This window comes from Trachypithecus francoisi, unplaced genomic scaffold (assembly GCF_009764315.1).
Source record: "Trachypithecus francoisi isolate TF-2019V2 unplaced genomic scaffold, Tfra_2.0 Lachesis_group12, whole genome shotgun sequence".
Taxonomy (NCBI): domain Eukaryota; kingdom Metazoa; phylum Chordata; class Mammalia; order Primates; family Cercopithecidae; genus Trachypithecus; species Trachypithecus francoisi.
In genome coordinates this window covers 6,989,593-7,007,166 of record NW_022681457.1, presented here as the reverse complement: position 1 = coordinate 7,007,166, position 17,574 = coordinate 6,989,593, and the positions used below count along the sequence as shown (strand labels likewise).

General features: G+C 40.3%; 1 long non-coding RNA gene across 2 annotated transcripts; it reads left to right on the top strand.

Annotated features, from left to right (window-relative positions):
- Positions 1–16,258, top strand: LOC117091703. Of its 2 annotated transcripts, none has more exons than XR_004440513.1 (3): positions 1–444; positions 5,539–5,612; positions 16,248–16,258. It is a non-coding gene; the product is annotated as an uncharacterized LOC117091703 (long non-coding RNA). The 2 variants fall into 2 exon arrangements; XR_004440514.1 differs by lacking the exon at positions 16,248–16,258 and adding an exon at positions 8,282–8,298.
- Positions 16,259–17,574: the final 1,316 nt, after the last annotated feature.

The following is a 17,574-nucleotide window of genomic DNA, read 5'->3' as shown; positions in this document are numbered from 1 at the left end:
CTTGCTCTGTCACCCAGGTTGGAGTGCAATGGTGCAATCTCGGCTCACTGCAACCTCTGCCATAGTAGATGTTGAATCTGCCAAGCTGGAAGTGTGTCAGTTCCAGAAACATTTCTGTGCTGTTCATAGACACTTCCCATCGAGCCCAATTATAAGTGTTCAAGTCTGTCATTTCCCATAAACAGGCTCTCAAGCTACCAAACCAGATATCTTTAATTTTTTTTCTTTTTTCTTTTTTGAGATAGTCTTGCTCTGTCACCAGGCTGGAGTGCAGTGGCAGAGGCAGTCTCTGCCTCCTGGGTTCAGGCAATTCTCCTGTGTCAGCTTCCTGAGTAGCTGGGATTACAGGCGTGTGCCACCACACCCAGCCAGTGATATTTAATTTCAAACATGGAGAAGAGTCATGGAGAATAGAGGGTAAAATGCAAAGTCAGTGCATTTCAGGTGAGTGAGAACCAACAAGATGGGAGATCTGGAAAGTAAAGTAACTGGTCATGAGGGGTGGACCCCTTCCAAATGTGTTTAACAGGGCTGAGACTTGGAAGGTGACTACAGATACCTAGATTGTTGACGAGGCTCTCTTGGTTGGCGTTTCAAAGAAAATGTGCCTTTTCTTCTCTTTATATTGACTCAGATTCTCACAGTTGACACATCATCACAGCACTACCTTTTTTCCTGGGGTAAGGGTATTTGGCCTGAGTTTTGTATTTCCTACAGACCTCAGTGAGTCATATGAGAATGTATCAAAGCAACCTAGAAGGTGGGAATGCTCACCACAGTGGTGTTCCTGTAAATATGGTGTTAGAAATCTTTGGGAAGGCTGGGCATGGTGGCTCACACGTGTAATCCCAGCACTTTGGGAGACCCAGGTGGGTGGATCACCTGAGGTCAGAAGTTCAAGACCAGCCTGGCCAACATGGGGAAACCCTGTCTCTACTAAAAATACAAAAATTAGCTGGGCATGGTGGCGAGCACCCTGTAATCCCAGCTACTCCAGAGACTGAGGCTGGAGAATTGCTTGAACCTGGGAGGCGAAGGTTGCAGTGAGCCAAGATTGCGCCATTGCACTCCAGCCTGGGTGACGAGCGAAAGTCCGTCTCAAAAAGAGAAAAGAAAAAAAAAGAAGAAATCTGTGGGAAAGTTCATTGACTGTTGCATGTAGAATTAAAGAAGAATGAATCAGTGAAGCAGGATGACTGCACTTACCTTTATGTGAAGAGCTGAGAAGACTTCATTCTATCTTGCTTCCGACAGATGTTGGTTCCTAAGACTTAAGTTGGCCTCTTTTCTTGGTACTCATTGTTTGAACCTGATGGATGGACTTTTTCCATTCTCTGGGCATCTCCTTCTCCTAAAGCCTTCAGAGTCAGACAGCATAAGGGTGGTTCATCGTTGGTAATTTCCTTTCTTTGTTCCCAGTGTGATCTCTTCGAATTCATGGACTTAACAATACTATTTATATGCTGATGACTCACAGATTTCTCTCTACAGGCTGGATATTTCCTTATCCTCCTACATTTGCCTGGGAATTTCTTGGAGATCTAATAGCTAACTCAAACTTCAAGTCATCCTTGCTTCACCATTTCACTCATCCCACAAATGCAGTCCATTTAGCAAGTTTAGTCTTCTCCTTAGATCCCAAGGTCCTCTACTCCTTTCTCTAACAGTTATTTTCACTCAAGCTTCGATGTCCATTATCTCTTACCAAAATTATGATAGTTTTCTCTAATAGACTCTCAGTCCTTTACTCTTGTTTCTATTCTCCACATAATACCCTTAAGGAATTTATTTTACTATTTTTATTTATAAAAATGAATATGGGAGTCAGGGGCAGGAGTCAATGTTTCTAGCACCTCACCTCCAAAATCCCTAAACATTAAGATAAACATCAGAAACATCTTGATTCTTAAAGACTTCAGGTTTCGACAAAAGTGTGGAAGATAATTAAAGCTTCATATAAGAAGGTAAATCTTAGTTGGAAGATGGAAATATCTAAATTATGGTCTAAAAATGCTATATGATATAGCAAATTTATACTCATTCACAGGGTATTTAGGGCACAAGCCTAAAAATATTTATGCTGTAATATTTAAGACATGGTCAGTGTTAGTTACTGAAAAACATACACACAGAATGTTGCTTTTAAATTGGAAATCAGGACATGTCATCCTGCTCCCACTATCATTGGGAATGGCATCCTGTTACTGTTAGCACAAGATCCAAATTCTTTTCAGGATCCTCCTACAAAGGAGCATTCCATGATTTCTGCCTAGGTGTTTTTGTTTACTTTTTTTTTTTTTTTTTTTTTTTGAGACGGAGTCTTGCTCTGCCACCCAGGCTGGAGTGCAGTGGCCAGATCTCAGCTCACTGCAAGCTCCGCCTCCCGGGTTGACGCCATTCTCCTGCCTCAGCCTCCCGAGTAGCTGGGACTACAGGCGCCCGCCTCGTCGCCCGGCTAGTTTTTTGTATTTTTAAGTAGAGACAGGGTTTCACTGTATTAGCCAGGATGGTCTCAATCTCCTGACCTCGTGATCCGCCCGTCTCGGCCTCCCAAAGTGCTGGGATTACAGGCTTGAGCCACCGTGCCCGGCCTTTGTTTACTTATTAATGAAAAATGTTTTGGTATAACATACATATAATGTAATTCTACAGCTAGGTGACTTTCTAGTCAGCACACTGTGCAACCAGCACCTAGATCAAGAATCAAGAGTTCTGTGCAGAATGGCATTGGGTGAATCTTACACTGTTTATCTGCTTTACATTCAGGCCATTTTACTTACTGTCCCTACGTATGTTTTTTAGGAATATCTTTATTTATTTTTTCTTTTCTGCTTTTGAAAATGCTTATCTCCAAATGGCCTAGACTTAATGAGAAGTTCCAAAATAATATACAAATTTCTTGCACATTCTTTTTGCAAGTTTCCCAAAATATAATATTTTACCAATTTGCTTTATCTATACACACACACCACACACAGGTACATTTTTTCTGAACTCTTTATAACTCGTGTGCATTTCATAGAAAGGGCATTCTTTTGTATAATCAGAATACTGTGATCAAAAGAAAAATATTGGCATTGATACAGTATTATTATCTAAAATACAGAGCTTACTCAAATTTAACCATCTTACTAATATTTTTTATAGTAAATGGGAAAAGAAGCCCTTTTCTGGACCTCTTCTTGTTATCTCACTTACTCTGTTGTGCATACACTAGCTTTCATAACATCCAGAAGTCAGAGCTTGCTAATTATAACCAATTCTTTTGGAAAGAAATCATATGGATGCAATGAATGTGCAGTGAATACTTGTAAACTACTCATGACCATACCTGAGAGAACTCATGCGGGAAAGAAATCCCAGGAATATCATGATTTTAGGAGAGCCCTTCCCAGTGAGTTCAAGCTCATTGCTCATCAGCAAACTCAAACAGGAGTGAGACCCTACTGATGTAGTCAATGTCATAAAGCCTTCATTGCAAATTCAGGGCTTGTGTGTCATCAGAAAACTCATCATAGAGAAGGGAAAGTCTGTACGTGCAGTAAATGTGGAGAAGTTTTCCCTTGGAAGTCAAAACTCATTTTACATCAAATAAATCATTCAGGAGAGAGACCATTCATTTGCAAAGTATGTGATAAAGGCTTCGTGGTTAGGACACATATCACTGTACATCAGAGAGCTCACACAGGAGAGAAACCATATGCTTGCTCAGATTGTGAGAAAGCCATCTCAAAAAAGGCTTTACTCATGATTCATCAGTGAATTCACACAGGAGAGATACCCTATTAATGTGTTCAATGTCAAACAGCTTTGAAGACCAGATCTGAGCTCAATTATCATCAGAAAGTTTTTCATAGAAAAGTAAAATTCTAGGGATGCAGTAAATGTGGGAAAGCTTTTCCTTGGAAGTCAAACCTCATTTTGCATCTCAGAACTCATTCAGGAGAGACATTTCAGGTGCAAAGTCTGTCATAAAGCCTTCATTGTTAGAACACAGCTAACTATACATCAGAGAACTCACACAGGACAGAAACCATATGCTTGCTTGGATTATGAGAAAGCCTTCTCGAAAAAGGCTCAGCTTATGAAGCATCAGTGAATTCACACAGGAGAAAGACCCTATAGATGCAGTGAATGTCAAGAAGCTGTCATCTGGAAGTTGGATCTCAACAATCATAAGAAAACTCATCATGCAGTAAGGAAATCCCATGAATGCAGTGAATGTGGGAAGGTTTTATCCTCCCAAAAAAAAACTTTGTTATACATTGGAGAACCCATACAGGTGAGAAACCAATGCAATGTATGTGATAAAGCCTTCACATTAAAGGGAAATATCATTGTATATCAGAGAACTCATACAGGAAATAAATAATATGAATGCTGAGACTGTGATAGGGCCTTCTCCAGTAAAGTATATCTCATGAGTCATCAGCCAGTTCACACAGGAGACCCTATCAATGCAATGAAGGTCAACAAGCTTTCACCCAAAAGACAGGTCTCACTAAGCATTGTAAAACTTGCCATGCAAGAATGAAATCTTATGGATGCAGCGAATATGGGAAGGTTTTGTCCTATAACTTAACTCTCATTATATAACAGAGAACCTATGCAGGTGAGAAACTCTTCATATATAGTGTGTGTGATAAAGCTATCATGGTTAAATCCTGTCTCACTGTACATCAGAGAATTCATACAGGAGAGAAACCATATAAATGCTGTGATTGTAAGAAAGCATTTGGTATTTTGTCAACTCTCATTGGTCACCAGAGAACTCACACAGGAAAGAGGCCCTGTAGATGCAATAATGTCAAAAAGCTTCACTCAGAAATCGGCTCTTATTAATCATCAGAAGACCCAGCATAAAGGAAGAAAGTCTTCATGCAGTGACTTGGAATATGAGAAAGCGTTTTTGATTAGTCACATCAGCTCAGACATAATAGAAGTTCCATGAATACTATGATTGTAATGGGCCCTTCTGGAACTCCTGTGGGAGAGAAACCTTATAGATGCAATGAATATTTTAAGCCTTCTTTTTTGAAGATATCCCTCATTTACCATAGGGATCTCACCAAGAAGAATGATTGGCCAGGCGCAGTGGCTCATGCCTGTAATCTCAGCACTTTGGGAGGCAGGCAGATCACTTGAGGTTGGGAGTTCGAGACCAGCCTGGCCAACATGATGAAACCCTGTCCCCACTAAAAATACAAAAAAAAAAAAAAAAAAGAAATTAGCCAGGTGTGGTGGTGCACGCCTGTAATCCTAACTACTCAGGAGGCTGAGGCAGGAGAATCTCTTGAACCTAGGAGGTGGAGGTTGCAGTGAGCTGAGATTGCACCAGTGCACTCCAGCCTGGGTGACAGAGTGAGACTCTGTCTATAAAAAAAAAAAAAAAGGGCGGGGGAGAGAGACAGTCATTATCAGTGCAGTTACTGTCAAAGGAGCTTATTAGAAAATGAGAGGCTCTGCATTTAGTAGGCAGCACCTGTGGATGTAATGAAAATGATAAGTCATTCTCAAATTATATTTGTTACACATTAGGGTATTCATTCAGGAGAAGGACCTACAGATCGAGTGAATGCAGGAAAGCTAAGAAGAATCACACCTCATTGCAGGTAAAAATTAAAATCTCATGAACGTTTTTACAATGAGAACTTTCTCCAGAAAGTCAAAACTCTTTGAATATCTTGTTTAAGAGAGAAATCTTGTAGATACAGTGAATGTGATTGTGATAAAGTCTTCCCAGTTAATGTTTATCTTCCTTAGTGTAGCAAACTCATACAAGAGGAAACCCCTATTAATGCAGTAAATGTAGTAAAACCTTCATGTAGATACCAAAGGTCACTAATTATATCAGCAAACCCATGTAGTAGATAGGTCCTTCTGAAACGGAATGTGGAAAGCTTTTGGAAGTGACATATACATCAGGTACTTAAATCAGAAGGGAAAACGATAGAGTTAAACTTGGCCATTGGCCACAAAACCCATTGCATAGCAGGAAAGAATTGCAGTGATTGTCTAAAATTCTTACTTAAAATTCAGAGCTGCTGAATTTCCCCCTAACTCACTTATCAGAGAGATCCTATTCTCAAAGAAGGCAATAATATATAGGTTCAATGCAGGTATAAAATCCTAATGGAGCCATATCTATTCTGCTTCAGCAGATTCATACATTTACCTAAAAGCTATGGTTATAGTCACAGGAAATAGTTTCTGTGGAGGATTAGATAGCATGAAACATCATAGGTTTTTAAATATAGGAGCAGAATTTGCTCCATACAGAGATTTTATGAATGCAGTGAAAGTGGTAAAAGCATCAGTAATAAGTTATTTTTTTTCATGGATTCACTTCTTTACATCCTACCATGTCTTAAATTGTGAAGCATCTTGTGATCTGGAATGTCAAAGTAATTGTCAGGGCTTTTTAAATGTGTGATGGCACTTTAGATTTGAGTAATTACACTTGCCTGTATATATAATTTTACAATGGTTTTGCATTATTATAGAAAGGATTCCAGAAAATATTCTATAAATATTAGACATTTCATTGTCAAATATTCATTTTGAATATATGAAAAATAAGAATATACTAAGGATTAGTCAAATAGTGACAAAGGATTTTAGGGGTTATGTTGTGGGCTGTACTATGTGACATGGACTTTATATATTTATAAACTTAATATTGTTTATTTGGAATTACATGAAGAAACAATTTTCAGGGTTAAAGAAATTCTCAACATAAGACAAAATGTTGGCCGGGCGCGGTGGCTCAAGCCTGTAATCCCAGCACTTTGGGAGGCCGAGACGGGCGGATCACGAGGTCAGGAGATCGAGACCATCCTGGCTAACACAGTGAAACCCCGTCTCTACTAAAAAAATACAAAAACTAGCCGGGCGAGGTGGCGGGCGCCTCTAGTCCCAGCTACTCGGGAGGCTGAGGCAGGAGAATGGTGTGAACCCGGGAGGCGGAGCTTGCAGTGAGCTGAGATCCGGCCACTGCACTCCAGTCCGGGCGACAGAGCTAGACTCCGCCTCAAAAAAAAAAAAAAAAAAGACAAAATGTTGAATAATACAAGGTAGTGCAAATGAAATGTTTTTTTATGAATCAAAATGTCTTGTAATACATAATTTGACTCATTATTAAGGAGTTTAATGGATTATACCACTTAAGTGTGAATTCCTTATTTTTACTGTCATTTGTAGTATTTTTGCCAACTGTGATGATCCATCACAAGTAAAAGTTTACATTTTTCTAGAGCCTTGTGACTCTGAAACATCCAAAGATTATAAAAGATTTACCTAAAAATTTTAAAATCCAGCAACACATAAGAGTGATGGAAGAAAAAAGCATGAGGTTATATGAGGTGAGTTTATGGCTATATATTTCAAGTTTGTGTCACACAGAAACTTTTGATTTGTTATGATAATATGCCATTGCTTTGGTGGTTCCTCAAAAACTTAAATCCAGAATTACCATATGACCCAGGAATTCCATTCCTAAGTAAAATACCCATGAGAATTGAAAACAGGTACTCAACCAAATATTTGTCCATGAATGTTTATAGCACTGTTCACAATAGCCAAAATAGCATTTGGTTGAAAAACTCAAATGCTTATCGAAGGATGAATAAATAAAATGTGCTACGTGCCTGTACACATGAATACATAAATGAATATTCAGCTGTACAAATGAATGAAGTACTGATGACATGTTGCATGAATGAGCCCCAAAAACATTATACTAAGTGAAAGAAGCCAAATGCAAATTCCACATTTTATACTTTCATTTATATCAAATCCTCTGAATAGGTAAATCCATAGAGAAATAAAGCAAATTAGTGGTTACTGGGCACTAGAGGGGAAGGGAGAATGGAAACCATCTGTGTAGTATGTATGGGGTTTTCTTTCAGAATGATAAAAATGTTTTTGAACTAGTTAGAGATGGTGGTTGCACAATATTGTAAATGTACTAAACTTCACTGAATTGTACACTCTGAAATTGTTAATATTTGAATTTTTTATATGAAGAAAACTATATTTAAAAAGAAAAATATTGCATGAACTCTGGCACTTCAAATGACTTTTTTTTTTTTTTAACAAAATGAGACTTACTTGACTGAATCATCTATAAAACTTCTAGTGAGTATTCTAGTTATTAAAAATCAAGGTTTTTATTACCTCCATGTGAAATAACTGACCTATTTTAGTTATCAGTGAAACCTATTGTTTTGCAAGGAATTCTGTAAAAATGTACCAGCAAAGTCTTGCTTATTTTTTTCTCCAGATTTTTGCCCCTTCCCCACTTTGTTTGACAGTTGTCAAGAAACCTTTTCTTCACCATTTTATTATGAAAATCTTCAGACATAAAGATGTTTAAGGAATACTAAAGTAAACACTAATCTGGATTTGACCATTGTAACATTTTTCTGTGTGTGTTTGTGTGTGTCATATATTCTGACAACCTCCTATTCACCCTGGTGGGTGAGGGAGGGATCCCCTACCCTAAATGGTAAGGCATGGCTGAACACAACACCTGACACTGGCTAGTTGAAGTTGACAGCAGTTTATTAGTCACAGATACTCACAGCCTGAGAGGGATGGTCATTGCATATAGGTATTGCACTCAGGAATAGAGTGAACAGGCACGGAGATTGTGGGAAGTAGGCTTTATAGTAATGGAGAGGGTGATGTGCCCATGGTTTCCGTGGAAGAATGCAATTGCTTTGTATAATTCCATGGGCTGAATATCGATTGAGGACCACGTTGGGTGCAGCTTGTTCACCTGATTGGGAAGTTGGCTGGCTGGGAGGCTTTCCTGTGCAGTGGAGCCTTTCCTGTGCAGAGCATATCTGGTGAGAGTAAGGGAATTCAGCAGTAGGCTTTCAGGGCTCTGTAAAGCTCAAAGACTAAAAGGCCAGACACAGTGGTCTGCACCTGTAATCCCAGCACTTTGGGAGGCCAAGGTTGGAGGATCCCTTGAGCCCCAGAGTTTGAGACCAGCCTGGGCAACACAGCGAGACTCCATCTCTATAAAACATTTAAAAATAATAATTTTAGAAAGATTTAAAAGCAGCACATGAGATAATAGGTTCTTAGAGTTCTGTGTATGTGTGTGTGTGTGTGTACAGATATATATGTATCTTGTGTGCGTGTGTGCAGATATATATGTATCTATGTATTTCTGGTGAGCAGCCTGAAAGCTACAGTCACTTGCCACTTGAGCAGTTTTCAGACAGTCACCCACCTGAGAACTGGTGGATGGATGAGGTTCAAAGACAGAGCTTTGAAGAACATTGGTTTATCCTGTTTTCTGTATTGGTTCACCAACCTACTAATAAAAATCTTTGTTCTTATACATGTAGAGGCCCTTCGGCATATCCCCAATTCTGTCAAGATACAAAATTGTGGTCTATGACCCAGCATGTCTCACCTCTAGCCCTAAGGCGGTTTTCTCCTAGCTCAATCGGGTTTTACACCAAGACATGCCATTCCCAGGGACGTGCAGGAGACAGATACCTTCCTCTTATCTCAGCTGCAAAGAGGCCTTCCTCTTTCACTCATCCTCCTCACACAGACCCTTAACGGGTGTGGGGCTGGGGGATGGTCAGGTCTTTCTCTTCCCACGAGGCCATATCTCAGGCAATCACATGGGGAGAAACCTTGGACAATACCTGGCTTTCCTGGGCAGAGGTCCCTGTGGCCTTCCGCAGTGTATTGTGTCCCTGGGTACTCGAGATAGAGAATGGTGATGACTTTTACCAAGCATACTGCCTTCAAGCACTTTTTTAACGAAGCACATCCTGCACAGCCCTAAATCCATTAAACCTTGAGTCAACACAGCACGTGTTTCTGCAAGCACAGGGTTGGGGCTAGGGTTACAGATTAACAGCATCTCAAGGCAGAAGAATTTCTCCTACTACAGAACAAAATGGAGTTCCTTATGTCTACTTCTTTCTACATAGACACAGTAACAGTCTGATCTGTCTTTCTTTTCCCCACAGATGTGTGGATGTCTAGAATATGACAGACATGCACCTAAGATACGGATAATTAAATTATTTGCATGACATTGACTTAGCAACTAGAGGCTTTACTCAGAAGGCAGGCATACAACCAAATAAACACAAAACTGTGTGTTAGCATTATCCTGATGCTGTCTGTATTTTTCCTTTGAGATACTTGATGGAAGCATGGAGGTGAGGTTGGGTACAAATAATCTGGGGATATATTTGAATTTTTAACAGTTCATTAGCACAATTATTAAATTGGTGCAGTATTATGTATTGATAAACAGTAATGGCTTTGTGCATCAACTGTATAACCCATGGTAAACCATTTAATCATTAGAAGAGTTAGGGTATTTACTTGTAAAATTAATAAATTTTATCCTAGAGATTACTGTGCAAAAAACAAATTACATGATAAGGCGTGATGTCCAGAATAGCAGAGGCAAGGCCTCTGTATATCCATTCTTCATTAAATCAACATAAATATCATCACAGTCAATTGTGGAAAATAACCAAAGGCTTACAATATTTTGAACAGCATTTTTTTTTTAAGAAAAATATTTTGAACTTCATTAAAAATACTGGGGTATGTGGAATTTTGGCCTACTTCCAGATCCCTTTCCCCAGATCTGCATTACCTTGGGAAAACAGCAGCCTCAGAACCACAGTAGCCGTGAAAACCATCAGCCTTGCAACCAGCACCCTTACATCAGAGGAGACAAATAAGCTTGGAAATCCTCAAAAAGCCTTATACTCAGAGCAATGTCATTATGTATCTTATCTTACAGCTCCATGATGCAGTTCCATTCTTTGTCCTAAGTCATTCTTTCACCTGACTCAAAGCTGACTCTAAAGGAAAAGTACGATACTAGAGCACTGGTAAAAAAAAAATCAGCTTCAATTGTTTAACATCGTAGTAGCCTAAGCCTGCAGTACCGTTAGGGAGCAAACAAGAGCTCTGAAAAATTGTTTTTTTTTTTTTTTTTTTTGAGACGGAGTCTCACTCTGTCGCCCGGGCTGGAGTGCAGTGGCAGGATCTCAGCTCACTGCAAGCTCCGCCTCCCGGGTTGATGCCATTCTCCTGCCTCAGCCTCCCGAGTAGCTGGGACTACAGGCACCCGCCACCTCGCCCGGCTAGTTTTTTGTATTTTTTATTAGAGACAGGGTTTCACCGTGTTAGCCAGGATGGTCTCGATCTCCTGACCTCGTGATCCACCCGTCTCGGCCTCCCAAAGTGCTGGGATTACAGGCTTGAGCCACCGCGCCCGGCCTGAAAAATTGTTAAAGGGACATCTGAAGAACAAGATGTTAATAGGGAGCTCTTGAATACTCTGACATATTCCTGAGGATCTAGAAGGCCCAACACATACACAGGGATGTGTGCATGCCCTTGAGATACCTGAGGGTATCAGTAGTTCACCTCTGGCTGATCTTGAAGCCCTTGAGAAAAAGGAACAGAAGGCTAAAGTAGACTTATAAACTGCTTGAGCATTGAAGTACACACACACACACACACACACACACACACACACACACACACAGAGCGCCCTCAGCAAAGAGTGGAAAACTTACTGGCCCAAAGAAATGAAGGAAATCTTGATTAATCATTAGCTAACCAAGAAGAGACTTCAAGTGACTGCACACTGCAGGGAATACATGAATTACTCCAGGAATGCCACTAAACAAACTGCAGCAACAACAGCAACAATAAACCCTGGCTAGAGAGGGAGTCTGATTTCCAAAGTAACAACTTTATATGATCTAAAATTTCTATATTCAACAAAAATTTGTGACACAAAAAATCAGAAAAGTATAGTCCATACTCAGGTAATGAGGTTGTCAACTGAAACTATCCCTGAAGAGGCTCATGTGCCAGACTTAATATGCAAAGATTAAAAGTCAGCTATGTTAAATATGTTCAAGGAACTGAAGTAAACCATGTATAAAGACCTATGAAGTAGCAACAAAGATAACAGGTCTCAACAACAGATTTGAGCTGGCAGAAGAGAGAATAAGCAAACATGAAGCTGGGTCAATGGAAATTACCAGTCTGTGGAACATGAAGAAGTGAAACAGAAAAAAAAGTGAAAAACATAAAGTGAATGGACCCTCAGAAACATATGGTATACCTTCCAGCATACCAACATATATGTAATGTAAGTCTCAGAGCATGAATAAAGGGAATAAGAAACAGAATATTTGAAGAAATAATGGCCAAACCTTCCCAAATTTGATGAAAATTATTCTGTCCATCTAAGAAGGTCAATACATTTCAAATAGGCTGGCACAATGGCTCTCACCTGTGAACCCAGTACTTTGGGAAGCCGAGATTGGAGGATTGCTTGAGTCCAGGAGTTCAAGAGAAGCATGGGCAACATAGCGAGACCTCATCTCTTAAAAAAAAAAAAGAAAAATGGCTGGGCCTGGTGGCGCATGCCTGTAGTCCCAGCTACTCAGGAGACTGAGGCAGGAGGATTGCCTGAGCTCAGGAGGTCAAGACTACAGTGAGCCATGATCGTGCCACCGCACCCCATCTGGAGTGACAGAGTGAAATCCTGTCTCAAAAAAAAAAAATAAAAAAAATCCAAATAGCATGAATTCATTACCTTCTCCACAGGCTTCCATCCTGGTAAACTAAACAGAAACCTGGTCTTTCCCAGATGGGTGCAGAATGGATTATTATCAGATGAGCACCGAGAATATTTATGCCAATGATATATGATAGACAGAACCTCCACTTTATTCTTGGATTTCCTGCTACACAGAAAACAAGCAACCCAAGAATCAATTACGTACAATCTAGTATCAGTCACTGGTAGATTTCTCAAGGTTTTTATTATAAAAATTTTCAGACATATAGAAAAACTTAAAAGAATAGTATAGCAGAGACCCTTACATACATCACATAGATTCAACAAATGTTAATTTTTGCCATATTTGCTTTATTTTCTACCTATAATCTATCACTCTTCTATCCAATTTGCTTCTTTTGACTGAACTATTTGAAGGTAAATAGCAGACATCATAACCCTTCACCCACAGATGCCTCAACTTGGATCTTACAATAATGTATTGTCCTACAAAGCACAACACCGTCATGATGTCAATCCTTTAAGGGTGTGGTACTTAAGAAAGAAGGGGGCTGGCCGGGCGCGGTGGCTCAAGCCTGTAATCCCAGCACTTTGGGAGGCCGAGATGGGCGGATCACAAGATCAGGAGATCGAGACCATCCCGGCTAACCCAGTGAAACCCTGTCTCTACTAAAAAATACAAAAAACTAGCCGGGCAAGGTGGTGGGCGCCTGTAGTCCAAGCTACTCGGGAGGCTGAGGCAGGAGAATGGCGTAAACCCGGGAGGCGGAGTTTGCAGTGAGCTGAGATCCGGCCACTGCACTCCAGCCTGGGCGACAGAGCGAGACTCCGTCTCAAAAAAAAAAAGAAGGGGGCTTACACACTGAAGAAGACTAGCAAGCTGAAAAAGAGAAACTTAGTCTCAATGAAAGTTTCAAGCAAGAAAGCAACAGTGAGACTTTCTGAAGCCAAGAAGCCCACAGATCTGGGGATATTATAGACGGTAGCAACAGAGCCTTCATTATATTTAAAGATCATATGGCCAGGTTCAGAACCAGGCTCTACTACATAGACTCCCATACAGTTACCTGTTCTGGAAACTGGACAGCCACTATCCTCTAGATTGGTCCAGTTGAGGACTGAAATCCTCTAATGCATCTGTAAAAAGACGAATACAATGCAGATCACCCAAGATCCAGCAGGTAAAAGAGAAAGAGAATAAATGTTAAATCTTAGGATAGTGCCATTTTTACATGAGATTACTGGCTCCTGGCTCACTTTTTACTCGTGGCTGGCCAAAAATTGTCCCTATTGGGAAGTTTGAGATAGTGGGTTCTAAGAAGTATCTGTAATTGCTGAGCAGACCACTGAAGACCCAATGGTGTTGAGTTAGAGAAAGGGAGTAAGGAGTAGGAAGTAAGAAAACTGTCTTTTGGGTCAGGGCCCATCACCCAGCTCATGCCTATAATCCTAGCACTTTGGTGAAGGGGTGGCCTACCCCTCCACACCTGTGGGCGTTTCTCGTTAGGTGGAATGAGAGACTTGAGAAAAGAAATAAGACACAGAGACAAAGTATAGAGAAAGAAAAGCGGGGCCCAGGGGACCGGCGCTCAGCTTACAGAGGACCCATGCCAGCACCGGTCTCTGAGTTCCTTTAGTATTTATTGATAATTATCTTAACCATAGAAAAGATAAGGGAGTGGCTGAACAATAGGATCATTGTAGGGAGGAAATCAGCAATAAGACGTATGAACAAAAATCCCTGTGACATGAATAAGTTTAAAGGAAAATACTGTGCCTTGAGATGGATATGCAAACTCTCCATAAACCTTTTAGCAGCATTGCTCCAGCAAGTCCCACCTTATTCCTAAATGCGGTTTTCTCCTTGCTCAGTAAACAAAGCATACAATCGGGATTTACACCGAGATGTTCTATTGCCCAGGGATGGGCAGGATTTTTAACCAGCAAGCTGCCTTCAGGTACTTGTTTAACAAAGACACATCCTGCACAGCCCAAAATCCATTAAACCTTGAGTCACCACAGCACATGTCTCTTGCAAGGACAAGTTTGGGGGTAGGGTCACAGATTAACAGCATCTCAAATACAGAACCAAATGGAGTCTCTTATGTCTACTTCCTTCTATATAGACATATATAACAGGCTGATCTCTCTTTCTTTTCCCCACATTTCCCCCTTTTCAACAAAACCACCATTGTCATCATGACACCGAGATTACATACTTCACAAGGTAGTAAAATATCACAAAGCAAGTGGAGGCAGGATGAGATCACAGGATGGTGTTAAAATTAAAATAGCTAATGAAATTTTGGGCATGCATTGTCATTGATAACATCTTATCAGGAAACAGGGTTTGAGAGCAGACAACCTGACTGACCAAAATTTATTAGGTAGGAATTTCCTCGTCCTAATAAGCCTGGGAGCACTATAGGAGACCGGGGATTATTTCATCCCTTCGTCTTCAACCGTAAAAGGCGGCACGCTTCCAAGGGGGTCGTTTATAGGCCTACCCTCAGAGCACATTCTCTTTCTCAGGGATATTCTTTGCTGAGAAAAAGAATTCAGCGATATTTCTCCTATTTGCATTTAAAAAGAGAAGAAATATAGCTCTGATCCGTCCCGCTCACCGGTGGCCAGTTCAAGGTTACCTCCCTTGTTCCCTGAACACCACTGTTATCCTGTTCTTTTTTCAAGATGCCCAGATTTCGTATTGTTCAAACACACATGCTCTGCAAACAATTTGTGCAGTTAAGGCAATCATCACAGGGTCCTGAGGTGACGTATATCCTCCTCAGCTTACAAAGAAGATGATGGGATTAAGAGATTAAAGACATACATAAGAAATTACTAAAGTATTAATTTTGGAGAACTAATAAATGTCCATGAAATCTTCACATTTTATGTTTTTCTGCTGTGGCTTCAGCCAGTCCCTCCATTCAAGGTCCCTGACTTCCCGCAACATTCTCCCTCCCTTTTCCTCTATATAAATGTGCCATGACGATGAAGGCTTGTTCGTTCTCTTGATTTTGACGCAGGATTCTTCGACTGGTCCGGCACACTAAAAACAAGCCGATTAAACAGAGACACATAATTCCAAAATTTACTGCAGTAGAGTTCCCGATAGACTTAATCCAAGTCATGGGGTTTAATCCATAAAGATTTTTTGCCACTTGATCTAACGCCTCAGCTCCAGGCACAATATTTAAGTGACTTTGAGAGGCTTCAAAAATTTGTTCTTTTAATTTAGAAATGTCTAAAGTGAGATCATCTTCTCTTCCCTGTAGATGGTGTCTAACCATGTCCCAGTGATGTTTAGACTCATTATAAACTTGGAGTGTAATACAAAAATCTGACGTATTCCAGTCACACTGTAACTGGAAACGATGTTCCAAGCTCATGAGTCTATCTCCCATCCAAATGACAGTTTGTCTAAGATCATTAATTTGATTTGCCAATTTTTGATCGATACCAGATTGTGAATTCCACAACCTTGTGGAATTCTTTTGCCAATTGTCAACAAAGCTTACTGTCTGAACAGAAGAGTGCAATGCAACTCCTGCCACATTAATTGTGACTGCAATTAATCCCATAATCACTGCAATTAAAGTAAAAATGAATCTTTTGGATCTATTTAAAATGTCTTTTAATACTTCAGTCAAAATATGGATGGATGGCGAGGCCTCCCATGGTCGATCCATGGACACAGGGATCCACACGCCCTTCTCTTGCTCTCACTAGCAGAATACGGTGCTGCCAATCAAAAGTCGAATCAATGCAAGTAAACAATTTGCAATTTTCACAAGTTATAGTTTGGGAGTCTGGTTTAATAACTATATTTCCTATGAATAACATATAAGGGGGCTTTACACAACTTTGTAAAGGAACTGTTAGACTGGAATTTAGGTTGATAGAGTAAAATGGCTTATAATCTCTTGTTTCTATAGTTTGTTTTCCAGACCAAATTCTAAGGTGGTATGAAGCTACAGTAAGCCTCCGTAATTCTGGATGTTCAGGACCAAAACGGGACTTATAATATTTGGTCTTGGAGTAGAGATTCCCTTTTCTCCCCATTTCCAAGGGTAGAAAGACTGTAATTTTTTGTGTTTATGTTTGTCTAAATTTTCTGTTAAGTCACTATCAACAGTTGGACTCACTAGTGCACTGGGACAGAATTGAGTTTGTCCTGTACAATTGTGGTAGAATTGACCTCGAGGTGCCCAATCTATAACAGTTCCGAATGTATTGTTTTGTAAAATCACCCTACTATCGGCCTCACATTCTTCCCAAACTAAATCTTTTGATTCTTTGGAAATCTCCTTGGGGCAAGGTTTCCTTTTGGCTGAAATTTTAATGATCTTTGATAAGAGAAGTCTTGTAAATAGTTTACCTGTGGTTTGAGTGACATTCCACTTACCATGTGATAAGTAAATTTACAGATGGGATTGAGAGTAGGTACTTCTACCAACCAATTTTGGATAGCAGGCATTAAACATCCTGGTGCTTTCCCTAGGCAAATAGGAGGATAACGATACCCAATGGAAATATTTATCATCATTCCTTCTTCCTCTGGTTTGGCAGGGCAACGATCGTCTGTGGGACCAGGTACCCACACACTATTATTAACATATACTTCAATAGGATTATCCATCCAAGTGACTGCCCAAATTAAGAGCGGGAAAGGCACATAGGCCTAGTAGGTATAATTAGCTGCAGCTGCTCCTGCAGGCATGGGGAGACTTACCACCGTTGATACAACCATTAAAGCTGCAAACAGCATTTTTTCTGGGGTTTGTGTCACCTTGTGCTAGCTAGGCTTTTTCGAGCTAACAGTGTCAGCTTCTTTAATTGTGCCCAGGTCGGCAGCTCCGCCTTCTTGGTGCGTGGTGACTTCATCTGTTTTTCTGATATCACCACTTGGTTCATCCTGCGAGTCAATGGTGCTCAATTGCGGTGTTTCCGTCTCCGTGGAGGCGCTTTTCTTT